The following is a 22,305-nucleotide window of genomic DNA, read 5'->3' as shown; positions in this document are numbered from 1 at the left end:
AAACTCAGAAAATTCATTAGCTAAATTTTGATTCTAACCTTCTCGGAGCTAACCCTGACAGGCTTGGTTTGGAGACCACTATGTCCACCAATGTCGCCGACGCGTGGGCCTGCTGGGTTTGGTCAGACAGCCCCTAGTACAGGCTGGCACACAGTAGGCTCACAAGAAAAATGTTAGGGAATGCTGATGGATTCGGGCGCAACAAATCTATGTAGTTGATGGAAACGAGATGAAAGGTGTTCCGTAACCTACGAGAGTGGGGGTCATGTGGCCCAGAGTCAAGTCTGCGGGCCTCATCATGGCCGCGTGAACGTGGCAAAGTTGAGCCACCTTCGGCTTCAGCTTCCTCACCCGTCGCTTGACTTCTGAGTCTTCTCCGCCTTTGAAAAGGTCAGTGCAATGACCTTCCTAGTGTTGCTGTGGAGTGAAGACCTCTGAACCCAAACGACAAGGCGTGGGTTCTAGTCCTGCGTTGACCTCCACGGGCCCCGTTCAAGCCGCTTACTGTTTCTGAGCCCCAGTTTCCTCTTCTGTAAAATTGGAGTGATAGAAGTTACCCCAGGATTTCTTTGAGAAATTCATTCTGTAATAAAACACCTTTTACTGTAAAGAGTTATAGAATGTAGTATGTACGGTAATTTTTAAGACTGGGGTGGGATTTTGGAATAAGGCTTCTTTAAATGCAGCTTAAGTATTATTAAAAAGTGGTCATAATATTATCAATGAGTAATATTAAGGATTATCAAAAAGTGCTTGTGCTCTTGACTTTTGTTTGGGAATTTTATATTTATAAATTATAACAGTTCAGTTAGCTGCCTCTGACCCTTTTGGACCTGGTGACCCTCATGGTGACCCTCATGGTCACCAGGTCCAAAAGGGTCAGAGGCAGCTAACTGAACTGCTATATTTTATAAAGTCCGACACTCAGTGATGTATCTGATGGCCTGCTGTTATTATGTGCTCTTGAAATTTTACTCTATTCTTTTTGAAGCTGATCAGCTGCCCAGTGGTGATTATAAAAGTATCACTGAATAAGTATGGATAAATTGTTTCTCGGTGGGGTGGTACCACTTCCAGATGTCCCCCAATGTTTTAGTGTGTCAGTTTTCCAACAACTGCACCTGCATCGACTGTTGATGTTATGTTGAATGTTTTGTACTTTAATCAGAGAACTACCGCATTGGTGTTTTAATGTGTATTTCTTTAATAAATAGCAAGGTCGAGTACATTTTTCCTATGGTTGTTTAATAATGATTGTATTTTTTGGTCACCAGGTATCTTTTTATAAATTTTATCTATTGAGATAGTAATGGATTTTAGTATCTCATGTAATAACACAGTCGTATTAATTTCCTGGGGGTGCCATAACAAATTACCATAAACCGGGTGGCTTAAAGCAACATGAATTTCTTCTTTCACAGTTGCAGAGGCTAGAAGTCTCAATTAAAGTATCAGCAGGGCCATGCTTTCTCCGAAGGCTCTGGGGGGACCGTTCCTTGCCGCTTCCAGCTTCCTCTGGCTGTCAGGCATCTTTGGTGTTCCGTGACTCATACACGCATCATGCCCAGTATCTGCCTCCATCCTGATACAGCATTCTCTGTGTGGGTCTCTGTGTCGAAATGTCCTTCTTATAAGGACATCATCCATCAACTCATCTTTACTGATTACAACTGTAAAGACCCTCTTTGAAAACAAAGTCACGATTACAGGGCTTAAGAATTCAACCTTTTTGGGAGGGATGTGTTACCATTTGGCCCACAACAATATCTATCTATCTATCTATCTATCTATCTATCTATCTATCTATCTATCTATCTATCTATCTATCATCTATATCTATCTATCCATCCATCCATCCATCATCCATCCATCCATCCATCCATCTATATCTATCTATCTATCTATCTATCTATCTATCTATCTATCTATCTATCTATCTATCTATCTAAACAGGAGGCTCTTCCAATGGAGCAGGAACAAAAATTGACAAGTGAGCGATACAATCTCACAGGATAATCCGTGTAGCTTTATTACTGTAAGTTACGTCAAGGTACTGCAGAAAGCCGTGTTCTCCAAATTTTAAGCTATTTGGATTTTAAAAACATAAATTAGTTGTTGAGATTTCAGAATACTGGTTACTAACCAATGGAACTACAAAAATCATCTCTGGCAATCCGGTAAGGTAGGAAGCACATTCTACATAGAGTCAAGCACTCTGGGTTTTTTCCTGGTCCTGGTACCGCTTAGCTATTTAACCTAGACCAGTTTGCTTAATTGACATATCTGTTCTCTTTCCAAGATCTGTGACACCTGTAAGGCCTTTTCCAATTCTAATAACTTCTGCTCACAAATACTGTAATAAATTAAATCCATTTGCTGCAGTTTTCACATGTATATTTGTAGGGGTAAACAGCTCTTCAAGTTTATATTTAGTAACGAGAAGCCTAATAGTTTAGGTTGAAGGTAGTTTATATTCAAACCGTTGTTATCCTCGAATGTCGTGTTGGATTCGGGGAAGGTAAAACATGCTGACAGATGCTGAGATGCTCACATAAGCAACCCACAGTTTATTCCTCCTGCAGGAGGAGAGGGTATTTTCAAATTATAGAAGGCTCATTGATGTTGGGAGTAAAACTCGTGATTAACCTGTAGAGTCTTCGTCTTCAAAGCCCTTTATAAAAAAGAGATTTTGTGGGACCCGGGGAAAGAGAATCCAGAAGCTCAAACAAACTGGGTCAGATGTAGGCACAGAACTCTTTGGATCAAGAGCCATCCTTTCTGCTGAGGTCAGATGTCCTCGTTCAAAAGTTTGGTTTTACGTGTATTTCTGTAGGTCCTTCTGAAATGACGATCGGACTAAAATGAAACTAGGTATTGTTTGTGAGTCTCTGCAGTTCACTTAAGTGAAAAGGCCAGGAAGGGTAATATAATGAGGTAGGCAGGCTCACCAAATCCGGGTCAGCTTTCCAGGTTCTCCATGGGTGAGCACCAAGACTGACTTCTCAGATGAATCTCTTGCACATTTTTTAACATCGCGACCACTAAAGCTTATCTGTCTCATGAAATCTTGAAGGAGAGTGGTGAGAATTAATATTTTAAAAGTGAACTGATGAAGGGTCCTGAGGAATCACAGTGAAGGTCGCTGTTTACCACTGGGTCGTGGTAGCACGTGGATCTTCGGCCACGCCCCGCTTCCCTGTGCGTAGCCACACGCGACTCTAGAACACACTATGAGATCTCGCAAGTCCGCACACCCTTCCGTTATTTATTTATCACGAACTCCTATTTGTTCCTCAAAGCCTCGCTTGACTTTTCCATCTGAGCTAATCCTTCTCTCTCCCACGTTCCTAAAATGCTTTGTGTGTTCCTCCGTTGTATAATATGATTAGTCAGGGCAGGCTCTGTTGAAATATGCATACCTCACGGTCTGAGTGCTGTTGATTCTTGCAGCCCTAGTGTCTGGTATACAGGAGGTATTTAATGGATGTTCATTAAGCAAGTAAAAAATAGGCCAACTTATAAAAGCTGTTGCCTTTTATATCACTAGTTATGAAGCCTCCGACGGTTACAAAAGAGGTCCAGGTATATGATTAACTGAACATCGTCATTTTTCTTTCCTAATTCGTTCATCCCTTCAAGGGCAATAATGTGCTGTTTCGAAGCAGACTAAGCACCACGTTGGGCAAGTCTGGTATTTTCCTTTTCATCAAAACTGCCGTTTAGCTCAGGCCAGCAAATGGGGCGGGAGGTCCTCTTGTAGTTATTTATTCACCTGGCTCGGGCGTCTCAGGTGAACCTTGTAGAAATAACACCTTAAAACAGTGTTTCCAAGAATAGGCGAAACATGGCTTAGAAATACGACTCTGGATGTTCCAGCTTGTGTGATTGTAAAAAGTGGACCAGGCAGTGTCTTTTTCTCATTTTTTTTGTTTTGTTTTGTTTTGTTTTTTTTGTTTTTGTTTTTCCCTTTCCCAGAAACAATCTAGCAAGCTTTCTGCAATTATGATTTACCGATGTTAAAGCAATCCTGAGCCGGGTTAATCATTTGTAGGGAACATGATTTTAGCCTTTACTTTAAAGTCATTTTAGATTTACAAAACATTATAAAAATAAGACAGAGTTCCTGTATGTCCTTCACCCAGCTTCCCCCGATGTTAACATCTGAAAGAACCACAGAACAATGATCCAAACCAGGATATTCACATTGGTGCCATGCTATGTAATGATTAATCTCCAGGCCTTATTCCAAATTCGCCATTTTTCTCACTAAATGTCCTCTGTCTGGTTCGGGATCCAGTCCAGAACCCCACATTACAATTAGTTGTCAAACGAAACTATTTTCTCCCAACAGTTACGGTTCTTCAGCCTTTCTTTGTCTTTCACGATCTTTGTGCTTTCAAAGAACACCAGCCAATTATTCCCTAAATTTGGAGATTCGTCTGGTGTTTTCTCATGTTAAGATTGAGGTTATGCATTTGGGGCAGAAATACCATGCAAGAGATATTGTGTTTTTCTCAGCGCACGTAGCAAAATTTCACAGTGACCTTTTGTGTGAGCATTCTTAAGGAATTACTCCTTAACAGATAATTGCTTTTATTTATTTACTCTTTTCTGGCATTCAATGTTCTCTGTATTTCTCAAGAATTTGGTAGAGCACGCAAATGACTTAGAGTTTGGGATCATGATTCATGCGCCAAGATTCCCTTAGAAGGCCATTCATCTCCCTGCCTCGGGGGATTTGAGGAAAAGACTCAGCTGGCGGTCCTGCTATTCCTCTCGCGAGTGGAGACGCTTCATCATCATCCACCTGGACCCTTCTCCCCTTGCCGAAGCAGCTCTCAGTCTCAAGTTGCTTCTGGGCTGGGTTCGTCCAGAAGCTGGTCCCGAGACCATGATTTGAGTCTCGGTCATTCGTTTGGGAGGCACGGGTGGGAGAGCAGCGGGAGGGGCAGGAAGAGAGGGGGACGGGCATTTCCTCTCCGGTTCCAGCTGTCGGGGAGGAGGGCCGCTCGCAGGGCACTTGTTTTCTGCCATCCGGGCCCCTTCCGAATCTCCGGGTGCCTGCAGAAGAATGTCCAGAAAGTCCGTGGTGTTTAAGACAACTGCGGGTGCCCGGAGGTCTGGCAGGGACACCACAGTGCCCTTTCTGTCATCCCCTTCCTCTTTTCTCTATTGTTTCCAATTAAAAAACAATCCTGAGTGCCAGCTGGACTGACTGGGGTTGGGAGCGGAGGGCCGTCAGCACAGAGGTTTCGTGTTGATAAACAGCCTCAGACACAGGCAGCACGTCATTGATATGGATCAGTTGGGGATCCGTTGATGCTTAGTCTTGTTCTTTAAAGATGAATGACCGAAGACAGAAAAGTGTGTTTTCTAAACTTAAAAAGTTATTATTTTCCAAGCTGTGGTCTTTCTTACCGAGTTTTCGAACTCCGAGGTCAATTATATAAAGGGATGCATTACCTGAGCGTGGGGGGTGTCACGGTACCACTCACGTCACTCAAACACCTTACAAATGGAAGCATAGAACCCCTAATTGAGGGTTTAAGTATTTTCAGAAACTTTCTGGCAGCTTTCTGCCACATCTTGCAGTGGGACGGGTCCAGAGGTTCTGAGATGGCCCCCAAGATGGGGGAAGCGCTTGGAATGAGAACAGAAACATGGGACTTCCATGCTTTGCTCTCCAGCAAGATGCCCATAGGCATGTTATTTATCCAACTTCCTCGTCCGTAAGTTGGGAGTCATCACACCTCGTGTGGTTGTGCTGAAATTCGATAAGGCCACGTCAGCGAGAAGCTCCTGGTCCAGGGTTGGCCACGAGGGCTTGGTGCGGGGTGGGGGCAGCTTCTCACTGACTCTCAGACCTTGTGTTACCCATGTCCTGGACGATCCCAACACTAACCTTGTGGGGTCATTTTTATGATCCCCACTTTGCACAGTAGGAATACGGTTCCCAGAGAACGTGTGCCCCCTGCCTCTGGTCGCACAGCTGTCAGGATCTGAACCCAGATCCACTTTGCCACACGCCTTGCATACATTAGGGACATCGCACCAAAGTGAAGAGCAGGCACTCGCCTTCCTCCCACCTCGCCTTCCCCCACCCAGCGGACAGATAGAGAATGCCCGTTCGCTCTATAGCCTATGCCAAAATGACAAAAGGAGAAACCAAAGGGACTGACAGCACTCGGCACTGTGTCCCAGGCAGTATGACGCTGGCCGCTGCACGGAACGCATCTTGTCTAAGGAGAGTCAGGGTACGGCGAGATGGAGCTCTCCCTTCTGGAGGTGACTCTGTGCCGATGTGCCAGGCTGGCTGGCCGGGCTCGGAGGTCCTTCAGTTCCTGCAGGTGGCAGCGGTCCTGCCCCTCAGCACTTGCCTGGTTGCAGCACGCCAGCCAGCTTCCACTCCACGTGCCCAGGCTTTGGCTGCTGTTCCCCAGACCGGGGCAAGGAGCCACAGAGACTGCGGTTCTAGGTCCTGGTGGCAGCAGCATTTAGAACGTGGATGACGAGCCATCTTCTGTACCCTCCCGGCTCTTGACCTCCTTGCCTTCGTCTTCCATTTCCTGCCCGGAGCTCGCCCTTGGACTCACGGTGCTGACCCCTCTCCTGAAGTCCTTCGTTCCTCCCCAAATCTGGACTAAGATTTTCATAGACCTATGACTTCATGAAGGATGAGGACATGAGGTCCTTTGAGCAGGGACGGGGTGGCAGAAAAGAGAGAGGAAAGGGACATGGTGAATACAGCCAGGATGAAGGGCTCCAGCAAGCAGTTCGCCACCATGAGCCACGATTCTGAATCAGGCAAGCCGAAGAAAACTTGTTCCTGCCGCCTTCTCCGTCCCCCGGCAACGCCGACGTGGCTTTGTGATTTGGGTGTTGCTAAGTGTCAGGAGAGAGAGTGTGGAAAAGCATGGATAGGCTCCTGGATTAAAATGGATAAGGATGTGTTAAAATGTTAAAATATGGAAATGTGTAAATAGATTCTTCTACTGCTTCGGAAGAATGTGATTTGTTACAATGGCCATAAAATACCGACTAACTGGACAACAGGTAACGATCTAACTTCTTTTCCATCAAAGGTATTAATTAGGGCTGTTTCTACAACGGTCGTGGCATTTGACATAGCTAGAGGATTCCCACCAAACACCGACGTGGCAGGGTCTTCGAGCCGGTTTCAGGTGTGTCCCCCTTCCGAGGAAGAGGTTATGTGTGCAGAAGCTGACCATAGCACCCCTCCTCGTGTGTTGTTCTGAGGGTTCTCGGTTAATCTGAGGACACAGAAGACAGAAACTGAGCGAAAAGTTAACAGATGTAACAAACATAATCACAGGCCTTGGAGAGGAGAGACAGGGGCTGCAGGTTGGCATGTGACCAGCAGCATTTGTGGAGCTAGATCTCTGCCAGGAGCAGAGGAGGACTAGAAAATACTTCCTCTTATGATTCTCAATTTACAGATCGGGGAATGAAGGATTAGTAGCTAGGATGAGATTTGTTAGACTTGGGGGAGGGGTGAAAACAGAAACCAGTGCATGCCAAGGAAAATGGTACTGGAGTTCTGTATACTTCTAAACACGAACAGAATATGGCCTTGTCTGTTACATGACACACACAGGAGTAGATCTAGATGACCTAATCTATATTTCTGGCAGTTCTTTGTCCAGTGCGGGAAGGCCCCACTCAAGATCCAGGTAAAGAGAAACGTGCTTGAACAAATGGCAGAGGATGGTGGTGCTGGCTGGGAGGCTGTGAAGACGACTTAGAAGAGAAAGTGTTGGTAGACGGTGCTGGCCAGGACCTCATGGAAGAGAGAGAACGTTAGCCGGTTCTTGGAGGAGAGAAGGCTCGATGTTGGTGGAGTGGTAGAAGGCGGCTGTTCAGATGGGAGGTAGGAGGTGGACAAGCACCCCGGGAGTGGGAGACACTTCAACTGACTAGGTAGTGTGAGGTCACTTTCTGGAGAGCCTTGGACACTCGGAGGAAGAAAATGGGTTTGGGAACCTTGGCTGATTGGACGGCAGGGAGACACGTGGGGAAATGGTATTTTAGGCAGCACCTATCCACATTCTGTGTAGGGTAGAGGGAGCCTCAAGCAACTGACTTGGGTTGAACATCCTGATTCTATTGACAAAGCCTGTTCTCATTCAAAAATGATTGCCAGGGATTACAGCCAATGAATTGTGGGTATTCTGGCCCCGCCCGCAAGGCAATTCCTCTTGTAGAATGAGGCACCAGACTCTTTAAATCTGACACAATTAACCATCAGATTCGGCCAGCCTTGTCTTCGCAATCAGCAAATATATCTGAGATTATTAGTGGCTTCCATGCGGGCAGGTCTATAGGAAATCCGGTGGTTTTAATTTAAAGATAGGCATTGATAACTAAAATTGATACTGAGGAGATATGTGAGTAAATAGTCTAGAGTCTTCATAGCCTTAAGATAAGAAGTAGTATAGAGACTGCTGTGGTAGTTAACACAGAGGAATGTAGGCTATAAATGCCCCCGAAAATGTTCTTGTAGATATCATTATAGGAGGTGTACGGAATAATTTTTTAAATCAGCAATGATTTCCTTACCCGCCTGTAAGTCTGATCATGATCATGTTAGCATATCCCCTTGGATCAAAAGCATCTTCTACGATGCTTGGCTCTGTGCGGTACAGTTTGTACGACTCTACCCTGTGGGACATTTGTTCAACCCGTCCCCTTGTTTTGAACACTCATGCAAGATCTTCATCCGTGAGACCTTATTAAGACATAAAATGTTTTCTTCCGAGAAAAGTTGTGTTCCACCTGGAAATAAAGGGAAGGGATTATTTTGGTGATTCTGGATTAATGTCAATAGATTCTTTCCCCAATAGGCCTCTAGGTGAGTTTATTATTTCCTACAGTCTGTAACTCTAAGCATTCATCGACGTGTTGATGAGAGAAATTTTAAACCTAAAGAAAGGTTTAAAGAGTTTATTTGAACCAAGATTTTGGGGCTAGTCCCGGAAGCAAAATCTCAACAGATTGAAAAAATGCTCCTGGGAGTAGCCATTTCGCAGTGTGTTTTATATATTAGAATCAAAGGAGAAGATGGAAGGACAATTACATAAAATCCAGTTGGTGGTAGATTAAGGCAGTGGGAGAAAGTAAAGCGGGGAAATCTCTAAGGTTGGATAAAAAGTAAAATGGAGAGATAGCTACTTCTTTTACACTGCTAGGTGCAGGACAGTTAACGTGTACCAAAAGTGGTTTGCAGAGGGATGTGGGTGAGAGTTAGTAATGAGCAATGTTGGGTTTGTCTCGCCCCGTACCTGAGTGTTTATGTTTGGAGGTCTGGAGAAGAGAGCTTTCTGACACTTTATGTTATTCTAGATGCATAAAAACAATGGATACGTTTTGCTCAAAGAAAGATTAATCTATCACATAGGCCTTAGGATGTGACTTGCCAGTATAACCTGCTCAGTTAGGAACTGTTTTGTGATCCAAACATCCCGCGCGGTTCCTTTTTGTTTCCGAGCTCGTCAGGCTTACCGAGGCAGCCCCCATCTTTTGTTCACAGGTGGAAGATGACACCTGCTAGGTAGGATGCTATTTTTACCACTGACAGTGGAATGGTTTTTCCATATATGGTAAAAACCGAGTTTCAAGAAGAGTCGTCTGAGTAATTGGCGTGGGGGCGATGCCTGGCCGTGTAGCATTTCCAGTCGTTCAGGCAGAGCGCGAGGCAGCGCAGGCAGAGGCGGTGGAATGATGACGTGACCGAGCGACTTGGTCACGACAGCGTAGCACAGTGCGTTTTGCTAAAGGTTGAGTTTCTGCGCGGCGGTTTCGCTCAACGCCGCTGGCGAAGAGGGGAAGGATGTCACTACGATGTGACAGTAGTTCCAGTTAAGAGATTCCCGCGCGTGAGCGTTCGGTGCCTCCATTAACGCCGCAGGGAGCTGGGCGGCAGCACGGCCGGGGCCGCGTGCCCGGCGGCCAGCCCCTCCCTGTCATTCACTTTTCTGTGCTCAGTTTGCTCAACCTGTGTGCATTTTGCCCTCGTCCCCATAATTCATCGGTGTTAACCCTTAAGCCCCTTCCGTGAAGCTACCCACACCCTGTTTTTAAAATTGTGGTAAAACACATAGAACATAAAATTTCCCGTCTTAACCACTTTCAAGCGCTCATTTCAACGGCATGGAGTAAAGTCTCACTGTGCAGCCATCTCCGCTGTCCATCTCCAGAAACTCTTTTCATCTTGCAAAACTGAAGCTGTACCCATTAACCAGAAACACCCCATTCTCCCCTCCTCCCTGTTCCTGGCAATCACCATTCTACTTTGCGTCTCTGTAATTTTGGCTACCGTGCCTCCCGTAAGTGGAATCATACGGTATCTGTCCTCCTGCATCCGGCTTATTTCACTGAGCATAATTGTCCTCGAGGTTCATCCGCGTCGTAGCCTGTGTTAGAATTTGCTTCCTTTTGAAGGCTGAATCATATCCCATTGTATGGAGAGACCACATTTTGCTCGTTCATTCGTCTGTCAGTGGACACTTGGTCGCTTCCACCTCTTGCCTATTGTGAACAGGGCTGCTGTGAATATGGGTATCTGGTCGAGTTCCTACTTTTCATTCCCTCCTTTTTTAAAAGGTGAAGTCTTATATTTGCTGTTGTGTTTTTTTGTTTTTTGTTTGTTTGTTTGTTTGTTTTACTAGGAGTCTAACATGCCTTTTTCACTGTGTCAGTCTTTTAATCAAGATCATTACCATTTCATTAGGGCTCTGGTGATAGTTATGAAGGTCCGAGTGGTCCACTTCAGCCCTGCCGCCCCACGAACCCCATCTTTCATGCACCATTTTACAGAGCGAGAGGGGTGTGTGTGTGTTTAGAAACACACGCATGCCTCGCATCATACTGGAAGTGCCCACAGAATTGTACGAAAAAAAGCTGAGGTACAGCTCGGTGACCTTAGGAATTGAATCAAGCCCAAGTTTCTCCTCAGTTGCTCTGCCTGCCAGGGCTCCTGGAGGAACACCTGACCTGAGCTACCTGGTTTAAATCCACACACCGACCTGGTCCACTCATCGCAGGGGTTCAAAACGTTACCGTTTGTGATAGGATTGAGCAGAGGCTGAGACCAGAGGGAACTGGCTCGGTTAGAGAGTTGAACTGTGCAAGCAATGAGCTCAGCCTTCTCCTGCACCAGCCACTGTTTACACCATACACAAGGCTGGACTGAGCAAACACGTCAGATAAGCGAAAATCGCAAGCGCGAGCATTCTGTTCTAGCGTGAGTGTGTGTACAAAGAAGCTTGGAAAGCTGGAGGTGGCCGGGGAGGGGTGGGTGGAGGGAAGGAAGGTCACGGAAGCTGTCGTCAACTTCTGAGAGCCACGTGGTTAGCATTCGTGGTTTCTACGAGCATTCTTACCAGTAGAGAAAGGCCCTTCCCGGTCTACAGCCATGCTACCCTGAACAAGCCTGATCCCATCTGATCTCGGAAGCTAAGCAGGGTCGGGCCTGGTTAGTACTTGGATGGGAGACCACCTAGGAAGACCAGGTGCTGTAGGAGTGAAAAATAAAAAAAATAAGGGATTGTAAGCCAACAAGGTCCTTGCAATCTGTGAGGTCACCCAAGGGTCGCCTCACCTAAAAGAAAAAGAATAAGGAAAGAAAGAAATGCCTTTCCCAGCGTGCCACCGAGAGGGGGGCTGGGATTCAGCGACGGGGTCCGGCCTTGCTGGCATGTAAACTCAGTCCACAAACAAAGAAGAAGTAGAACGAGGGTTTGATGGTTAGATTGGACCCCTCGGTAAAATTATTTGTGACCAAGGAAGAGACTCAGAGAGCCACACGAGAGTCCGGGATTTAGGTTACCCTTGGGATCCTGAGGGCCTGGTGGAGGTGACATCAGTCTAGTCCTTGGCACGGTTAGGCCTGAACAATCGCCGGAACTGAGTTCTTGGGCTTCCCGTTTTATGGAAATACTGAAACAGAAGAGACCTTTATGGTTTTCCATTTATATGACAACATAGAACATGCAATGTCAGTGTTATTGTGTAAATAAATTTTTCAGTAGCTACCTACAAGTTAGCATTAGAATTTACCAGCAAAAGAGAAATCGCATCTATTTGTTGGGAAGGCGGGCGGAAGGAGATGGCCACCTGAAACCAACTGCCTTTGCATTAGAAGAGGAAGAGAATGTGGGCCGAGAGGAAGGAGGAAGACCAGGGGCTGAGGGAAGGCTCGTGTCTGTGCCCAGGGCACCTTCACACTCTTGCCGTTTTCACGTTACTGAGCTGCAGTATTTTTCCAATTCTGGGATTCGTCCCATTAGTTAGTCCACCAGAACCAAATAAAAGAAGACAGAACAGAGACTATCAGAACGCATGGCATGTGGTAAGGGGCAGCGTTGTTTGTAAATATTTTCCGTGTGTGTCTATGTCCGTGAATGTGTCTGCTGCTTTATAATGCAAAATGCATTTCTTCCTGTGGGTTGTGCTCAGAAGTTTGAGGAACATTCTGACATTCCTCCTGCCTTCTGCTCCTGGACCTTCCCTTTCCGTCAGTGGGAATTTTGTGTCCAAATTTGGCAAATGTTAGACACTAAATAAATGGTACCTGGTCGATTCTGGGGGCTCGTTAACTTTCCGCCATCTCCTTCAGGAATTGGGGTTTGCCCCAAGGACGTCCCTTAACTCCCAGCATGTGTATCAGCTGTGGTGTAGTGGAAAGAATCCTGAATTTAGAGCTAAATGCTTGAATTTGAATCCCGGGTCAGCCACTGATCAGTCCTATAACCACAGATATGGTTGATTAAAATCCTCCAAGCAAATCTTTTCTGGCCCAATTTATTCAATGAATGTTTATTAAACCCCTACTGAATACTGGGTATGATGCTAGCTAGGCACCAGGAATTCAAGAAACTTGCAGCCTGTGATACTGATAAACGCATCTAAAAGAACTAGGAGAAGAAAGATGAGGGGGATGCTTAATTCTCCTTGTAGAAAAGGCAGGATGTAATGTGTGAAGTGAGCCTTAAAAAAAGGAATAGCTTTGAATTGCCAAGTGAAGAATTGCAAGATTGGATTTTCAGGCAGAGAGACCACCAGAAGCAGGTCCCCGGCCCGGGGAAAGCTCCTGGCCTGGGCCCCGAAGGAGAATGCAGCCCCGGGTGGTGCCGAGATTGTAGGTAGATGAGTAGATGGATGGTCATGTCAGAAAGCGGTGAGTGAGAAGCACAGGCTGTGAGGGGAGGATCCAGGCCCTTTCTTCACCAGGTGGCTCAGCTCTCGAGTGTCTTCTCGCTCCTCCTCACTCCCCACCATGGCTTCGGCCTCTTTGAACACTCCAAGTTTCCACTCCCATCACCAGGTGCACCCCTGGCTCCCACACATCCCTCGGTTAGCATCCTACAGATCTTACCTCCCGCCTGTCATCTAGAGAGCAGATGACAGCCTTGGTTACAGGTGAGCTGTCTTTAGCATCTTTGGCATTTGAAGCCTATCGGGGTCTACATGTCTACTCTTTGGGGGGACTTGGTTCAGGCAGGATCTCCCTTTTTTGAAGACTTTCCAGACTTGCCCTCTACCCCTGTATTAGTCAGAATTCTACAGAGAAACAGAATTAATAGGAAATAGAATACATTTGTTGAGAGAGAGAGAGAGAGAGATTGACATTTAAGGAACTGGCTCACGTGATAGTGGGGACTGGTGAACCCCAAACCTGTATGGCAGGCTGGAAACTAAAGCAGCATTTCTATGTTGCAGTCTTGACACCAAATTCCTTCTTCCTTGGGAAACGTTAATCTTAAACGTTGCTCTTAAATCTTCAACTGATTGGGTGAGGCCCACCCACATTCTGAAGGGTAATCTGCTTTACTCAAGATCTACTGATTTAAATTTTACTTACATCTTAAGAAAAAGATCTACATAGCAACATCTAAACTAATATTTGCCCCCAAAGCTGGGCACCAGGCCCAGCCAAACTGAAACCTAAAATTAACCACCGCACCCTCTCCCTGCCTCCCCCCCCACACACACTAAAGAATTGACAAGTTCCCGTCTAGGTCTTCACTTATTTTAATTTGCTCTACCAGTAATCCTGGGACGAGATATAATTCTCATCATTTTACAGATGAGAACATGGAGATTCACATAGGTTGGGAGACTTGCCCCAAGTCACGCTGTTCTGGAGAAGAAGCCAGGTCATGACCTCCAGATTCGGGGCGCTTCCCACAGTAGCACTGCAATGTCTGTGCCATGATTGTGATGGTGGGTTACTCGGCAGAGAGAAGCTTCATACTGGGTACACTGAGGCTTTAAACGCCAAACAGACCTTGATTTGGATTCCAGCTCTGCCAACACATTCAGCTGAGGACCTGGGGTTATTTATTTAAGCTCTCCATGCTTTAGTTTCCTTATTTATAAAAAGAAGCCAATACTAAACTTTCCCTAGGGAGGTTTTAACAATGAAATGAAATATGCAACAGAGTACCCAGTGCAGAACGATCACACGCAGGACAATAGTAATAGCAATAGCAACAAAAATGTTTAATTGTTCACAACCCATTTATTCAGAGAAAATGAAAATGTATTTACCTGGAAGTTCCATCTCTACCAAGATTTCATAATAAACGTTTCCAGTTGTGCATATGTATCTATACAATCCCAGATTATTCCATACTTTTAATAAATGATTTTACATGCCTGTTTATTATTTATCTTACCATTTCTAACACCTTCTCAGCTACTTGCATATACGTTTCTACTCGTTTATTATTTTTAAGTGAGCACCAAACGTTTATGTTTCTGGTTGTCTATCGTACATCTAATTTCCTTTGACAGTTTTTTTTCGTACTTAGCCTCTGATTCTGTGGGGTTTTTGTTGTTGTTGTTGTTCTGTTTAACCTCCTGGAAGGCACGTTGTCGTGAGAGGGTGGGGTCTGGAGCTCAACGGTCCCAGGTCAAGTTCCAGCCATGGGTCATCTTGGGCACATTGCCCACCTCCCTAGAGAGGGCTTGGTTTCCTCATCTGTTACATGAGACGGTTAGCGGTTCCTACCCCCTAGGGTTATCGTGAGGATTAAATGAGTTAAAACGTGTAAATGCTTAAAACACAACCTGGCACATTATAGGTATTACATATATGTTTAATTGACATTATACTGTTTTTATTACCCTTTTAGTTTTTAACAGTACTCAGCATTATATAAGCTCAACTAATTCCACAGATATTGATGAACGATATTGTGTGTGGCCCAGGAGAGGGGCGGCCGAGGGAAGAGAAGGGCGTGCAGCTAGAGAGACAGGTCCGGTTCTCAGGGGATGCGTGGCTCTGTAACGGTGGGGAGACCCGTTAGAAGTAGCAGACCCGGCACAGGGAGATGCCTGCCCTCGGAAGGCCGGTCAGGCACGGCGGGGCTCAGGCGAGGACGTGGCTGGGACTCGGCTGCTCTCAGCACGTCACTGTGGCCGCCAGCATCCCGCCACAGCTCCTGTCACGTGGTCCGTAACCACCCCTCCTCCCCTGCCTCAGTGGACCCTGCGCGCCACGGGGGAGGCCGAGTCTAGTCCATTTTCGCATCCCCAGCAGTCTGGCCGGCGGGAGCGCTGTGTCTGTTACGGGATAAGTCCATAAAAGTCCTCGAGCCTCCTAAGTCCCAGTCACTTGGCTTCTGCACATCCTCCTCATGTGACCATCACCTGGGCTTACAGCACCTCATCCTGCAACCGGGTCCTTGGCAGATGTGTACCAGAGATGGTGCCCAGGGCCTTTTGGAAATCGTGCAGCACCAGCTGTCTCTCTGTCTGGGTTACACTGTCTTCACACCTGACTTGTTCGTTCACCAAGCTTCTATCAGTCACCTGCACAAGATGCTAGGGCTAAAACGACAAATGATTCCAAGTCCCTGTTTTGGGGGATTGGCACGTCCTGAGCCGGTTTTCAGTGTTCCTGGTTGAATGTTGATGATCTCTTTTCTTTCTCACTTTTATCTTTTAAGTCATAACTGTCCTTTTCATCTGCAACTTTCACGTATTTTCGACACACAAGGTAGTTGAATGGGGTAAAGGCGAACGGGCAAAACAAAAAGGGATACTGAAGATGCGTCTAAAAGAGTCTGGATCACCACGACGGATGTTCTCTGAGAGCATGTCACCCTCTCTGGATGGTGTCCTCAATCTGACTTTATTTCATCTGCCTTTTTCCCACAAACATTAAATCGACATTATCACATTCCAGTGCATTGCAAACACGTTAGCGCTTTGGCAAACAAGCCTTAATGCCAGACTGGCCCCGGGTGCTTTCGGGATTTCCAAACAGGCCCTTGTGTGGTCCTTGGAGCGCTCTCCGATGTGTGAGCCATGTCACCCATCTGCCGTCCTGTCTTTGGGCTGCGAGGCCCGCGTCGCCAGGCTTCACGGCCACCAACACACGATCCTTTCGTGAACAGAACTTATCATATCGACAAGGAATAAATGATACAGCAATTGGTCTGTTAATATGGCAGAAAAGTGAAGAAGTTGACAATTTAGGACCCACCACGAATAAAACAAGCTCTTCAGATGGAGAAATCAGCGAAGGCAGTCAAGGCCACTTTCAACAGGAGGTATTCGGTAGAGAGAATGCTCTCCAGTATATTGCAGTAGAGTGTGGACATTTTCTGTAAAAGAAATCACAAATACCCTTTACACTGTCGAGTTGCAATTCGCTTTGTCTTTTAAGTCATATAGCAAGAGCACATTCTTCCTGGCCATCTATGCTGGAGAAGGGAGTCTACAAGAAGAGATGATTTTGAAATATTGTGGAGATCGTTGCCCAATAAAAATGGCTGGAAAGTGGCCTGGCGGGGGTCAGTGGAAAGAAGACAGAGTTTGAAATTCGTCCCTTGGGATTTGACTCTCAGCTCAGCCACTTCTACCTGCGTGAACTGGCAAAGCAAAGTGGAACGAAACATCTACCATTTATCAAACAAGTGCTATGTCATGAGGACATTTTGTATATGTTCTCACTTGGTTTTTGAAACGGCTCTGGATAGTGGGTACTGTTGTTATCCTTATTTTTTCAAGAGAACAGGCGAAGACAAGACCACGTGTTGTTGTGAGCAGCCGATGCTCTATTATATCACCTGTGGGAATGTAAATTGATACGACCATTTTGAAAAGATGCCCAGCGGTACCAATAAATAGGCCAAAGCTGTGACCCAGCAGTGCCACGCCTGGCTGTACACCAAGTGGAAGCCCGATTTTTTCCCTACTAAAAGCATGTTCAAGAATGTTCATGGAAGCATAATTACCGATGGTAGGAGCAACCTAAGTGTTCATCGTATTGGAGTAGGACGTGGTACATTCAAACAGTGGAGAAGAATGAGCTACCATCACACAGGACATGGATGAACCTCACAGCCATGACATTAAGTAAAAGAAGTCATACTTTTTTAGGCACAAAAGAATCCATCCTGCATGATTCAAAAACAAACGGAACTAATTTCTGGCGATAGTGGTTAGAATAATATTTCCCCTTGGGGTGGTAGGCATTACTAACCAGTAGGGCACATGAGGACATCTTCCGAGGTGCTAGAATGGTCTATATTTTCATCAGCCTGGTGGTTACATTAATATTGTATTAGTTCTCTGTGATGCAAAAACAAATTACCACAAACTTAGTGAGTTAAGACAACACATATGTATTTTCTCTCAGTTTCCATGGATCAAGAGTCTGGGCACAGCTTAGCTAGGTCCTTGTCTCTGAGTTGCAGTCAAGATGTGGGCCAGGCTGTGTTCTTATCTGGAAGCTTGATGGGGGAAGAACCAGCAGCCAGGCTCATTCAGGTTGTTGGCAGAATGACTTCTTCATGGCTATATAACTGATAGCCCCAGGTTTTCGATGGCTGTTGGCTGGAGATTGCCCCCAGGTCCTAGAGGCTGCTCACGGTTCCTTGCCACATGGGCTTCTCCAAGGTGGCCACTCGATTCGTCAGACCAGCAATGAGAGTCTCTCCTTCCGATTTGGTAAGGTGGGGTCTTTAAAAAACATAACATAGTCATGGGAGTGACATTTTATCACCTTGGCCATGTTCTATTGGTTTGGTGAAAATCACAGATTCTGTCTGCACTCACTGGGAGTGGCTTACAGGAAGACACAGACACCAAAGGCGGGCATCAGTTTGGTTCATCCTAGGGTCTAACACACACTCTCTCTCTCTCTCTACCTCCCTCTCCCATCCAACTATACATGTAAGATTTATGTACTGCACATTATCTAAATTATACTTCAGTTTTTAAAATATGTGAGGCTCTGTCTGATGCCAAAACCTGTGCTCTCATTTTGAAGATCAAATAAAAGGATGCAGGCAAAGCCCGAAGCGTCGTGACGATGGCGAGCCTTTTTCATTTTATTTCTTTTAAACATTACCAGTCTAATTCTGAAAAAATATTCAGAGAGCAGCTTCTGTGTCTCAGACAGTGCAGTGCGGCCAAGAAGGTGCCAGAACCCTTCAGAACTCTTGATTTTCTAAGGGCGACTCTCGTTGACTTTGCTCAGTGTATGCCTTTACCACTGTTCCCTTATTTGTCTAAGAATATGATTTTATTATGATAGTTCGTTTCCTTGGCACATCCGTTTATTCTTCCGCCCTCGTTACTCAGGTCTAGAGGTTTACTCTAAATACTCCTTGGTTAATATTCTGATCTGTGAAGTAACCCTCCGTCTCCTTAACTTGTTCCTCATCATGCAGAGGCTACTTCTAAGTAAACAGTGAATCATCTTGTTCTCTCCCATCCATTCTTCTGCACTTTTGTAGTCAGGGGGTGGGGGGGGGTGGATAAAAAGAATTAACTTGGGTTTTGAAATGAAAGTGTTTGGTCAGAGCTGAAATTCAAAACTGGTCACACGATTCATCTCAAATTATAGTTGTGGGCTATGGTGGTTATTAGGAGTTTGCTTAGAATTTTGGAGTTGAAAAGAATTATTGTTTTAATAGGACTCATAAAAATCAGCCAAAAAGAACTGGCAGCCTGCCCAGACTGTAAGATCCCTAATTTTAGAAACTATTTTTTTTTTAAAAATTCCATTCTTCATTGTTCGTAATATACTTTTAAGTATATAACAATAACTAATAGTTTATTGTTATTGCCACTACTATTATTTTATTGAATTCCTAGTACCTACTATGTACTTAGTATTGTGGGAGATCCCAAGTAAATAAAAAAAAAAAAAGAAAAAAGAAAAAGAAATACTGCCCTTAAGGTCACAGTCTCTTTGATCGGTGCTAAAACAAACGAGTGTCTGACGTCTCCAGGTGCCACCGTGTATAAGGTATTTAGTGGCACCCAAACCTCCATACTGTATGATTCCAGCTATATGACATTCTGGAGAAGGCAAAACTACAGCGATGGTAGAAAGATCATTGGTTGCCAGGGTTTGGGTGGGGGGTAGGACTGAACAGATGGAGCATGGGGGATGTTGAGGGCAGTGAAACTCTTCCGTATGATACTATGGTGCTGGATACCTGACATCTGCATTGGTCAAAACCCATAGAACCACGCAAAACCAAGACTAGCCCCTAGTGTAAGCTATAGGCTTTAGTTAATAATAATGCATCAGTATCAACTCATCAATTGTAGCAAATGTGCCACACCGACACACGATATTAATAATAAGGGAAACTGCTGGGGATTATGGGGGCATGTGGCGACTTCTTATTTTTCAAATGTTCAATTATAATTTACATATAATATTACATTAGTAATATTAGTAATATCAGGTGTACAACATAGATATTTATATACATTATTTTCAGGTGTACAACATAGATATTTATATACATTACGAAGTAATCCCCTTGATAGCTCTGTACTTTCTGATCAATTTTTTTCTGTAATCCAAAAACTGCTCTAAAAAAGTCTATTAATTTAAAAATATATACATTTACTCCCCTCAAGGAGCTCATAATCTCTTTGTCAGCACTGAAACTGAAGTATGTCTAAGGTCTTAGGGCATCACCGAATATAAAGTATTATAATATAATATAAACTGAAGTATGTCTAAGGTCTTAGGGCATCACCGAATATAAAGTATTATAATATAATATAAACTGAAGTATGTCTAAGGTCTTAGGGCATCACCGAAGTATGTCTAAGGTCTTAGGGCATCACCGAAGGAAGTCGGGGAAAGCTTCAGAGAAGACGCGAACTCCAGATGAGCCTTAGAGAGGACGCTGGGGTTCCCCAGGCAGACATGGGTTTGCCCGTGCATGTACTCTTAGCAACCGTTTGTAATGCACAGATCAGGCGACACTAAACCCTTGACAGCAGAGGTCCCCAACCCCCGGACTGGGGACTGGTGCTGGTCAGTGGCCTGTTAGGAACCGGGCTGCACAGCAGAAGGTGAGTGGCGAGCGAGTGAACAAAGCTTCCTCTGTATTTGTATCTGTTCCCCAGCGCTAGCATCACCGCCTCAGCTCTGCTTCAGATCATCAGGCTTTAGGTTCTCATAGGAACACGGACCCTATTGTGAACTGCGCATGCGAGGGATCTAGGCTGCACACTCTTTATGCGAATCTAATGCCTGATGACGTGACAAGGAGCTGAGGTGGGGATGCCAGCGCTGGGGAGCGGCTGCAAATACAGATTAACATTAACAGAGAGTTCGGACTGCACAGAGACCATAATACATAATCAATTGCTTGCAGACTCCTATCAAAACCCTATCAGTAAGTGGCAAGTGACAATTAAGCTGCATCTGGTGGCAGGCTTGATAGTGGCAGGTGAGTTGATGAACTTCGATTATACAGCCGCATCTGGTGGCAGGCTTTAAGTCAGACTCCGACACTTATTTTAGTCTGTGTGTGGCCTGCCCATTATTTTATTTACCACTTCTGTCTGCACCCCTTTCCTGCACTGTGCCCTTGTCTCCGTCACAGTTTTGGTAAGCCCACAAGCTAACCCTAGCCCAAATGAATGAAAAACAAACGTCACTGAAGAGCTTTGAAAATGGGGGAAGACTCAATGATGAGACAGCAGAAGATTCTCAAGACGGCTAACAAAAAGAAGGCTGCATTTAAAAGAAAATACCAAGAGTCCTACTTAAATTACGGTTCATTGCAACAGGGGATTCACGTTCTCCAAGCCCGCTTTGTGTAGTATGCCATGACCGGCTGTCCAACGAAGCCATGAAACTTTCAAAACTGCTTTGCCACGTGGAGACCACACACCCTGCATTAGAAGACAAGCCTTTGGAGTTGTTCAAAAGAAAAAACGGTGAACACGAAGAACAGAAGCAATTATCGAAGGCCACCACTTCATCAGACGTGTCTGCACTGAAAGCATCATTCTTAGCGGCTAACCGCATTGCTGAGCTATCGGTGAATAGTCGATTGTGCCTGCTGCTAAGGACATCTGTCGTGAACTTTTAGGAGAGGCTGCAGTTCAGAAGGTGGCACGTGTTCCTCTTTCGGCTAGCACCATAGCTAGACGAATCAACGAAATAGCAGAGCACACTGAGGCACAATTGTTAGAGGATTTATGCATGAGTCACTCTGGTACGCAATCCAGGTTGACGAGTCGACCGATGTTCACGACAAGGCAATAATGCTTGTTTCTGTGCCATTTATTTTTCAGGAGGATGTGCACGAGGATATGTTATGTGCACTTTGTTGCCAGTCGACACCACAGTTACAGAACTATTCCAGTCTTTGAAGGATTACCTATCAGGAAAACCGAACTGCTCATTTTGTGTCTATATATGCACAGACGGAACCACTGCCATGACTGGACGGCTTTCCGGTTTCAGTACTCAGATCAAAGAGGTCACTTCTGAATGTGAGTCTACTATGCACTGTCATCCATGGAGGAATGCTGGCTAGCCGGAAAATGTCACCTGAACTTAACAATGTTTTGCAGGTTGTGATTAAAACGATCGGCCCCATTGAGGTACGTGCCCTTAACGCACGTCTGTTCACGCAGCTCTGTGAGGAGATAGACTCAGAGCACATGCGTCCTCTCTCATACACTGGCTTTCTATCGGTAGATCACTGGCCAGAGTTTCTGAGTTACGAGAACCACTCCAGAGATTTCTTTTAGAAAAACAGTCACCCACTGGCAGCACACTTCAGTGACACAGAATGGGTCGCAAAACTTGCTTACTTGTGTGACATATTCGACTTTCTTAACCAACTCTATCTGTCACTCCAGGGGAGAACGACAACTGTGTTCAAATTGGCAGATAAAGTGGTTTCATTCAAAGCCAATCTGGGAGTATGGAGGCGACGAGTGAACATTGGGATTTTTGAACATTTGCAGAGATTTTGAAAGAGACCGAGCCAGGACCTTCTTCCT

General features: G+C 45.3%; 1 protein-coding gene and 1 non-coding gene across 2 annotated transcripts in view; both read left to right on the top strand.

Annotated features, from left to right (window-relative positions):
* The window catches only part of SPATA13 (spermatogenesis associated 13), a 300,617-nt gene that overhangs the window by 143,427 nt on the left and 134,885 nt on the right, over positions 1-22,305 (top strand). The gene's annotated exons all lie outside the window — the stretch shown is intronic.
* LOC120610782 (5S ribosomal RNA) lies at positions 11,422-11,540 on the top strand. The gene has a single exon (XR_005655003.1). It is a non-coding gene; the product is annotated as a 5S ribosomal RNA (ribosomal RNA).

The sequence above is a fragment of the Pteropus medius genome, unplaced genomic scaffold (assembly GCF_902729225.1).
Source record: "Pteropus medius unplaced genomic scaffold, Ma_sr-lr_union100, whole genome shotgun sequence".
Lineage (NCBI taxonomy): Eukaryota > Metazoa > Chordata > Mammalia > Chiroptera > Pteropodidae > Pteropus > Pteropus medius.
Note: the sequence above shows the minus strand (reverse complement) of the source record. Positions and strands in the feature narration are given on the sequence as shown.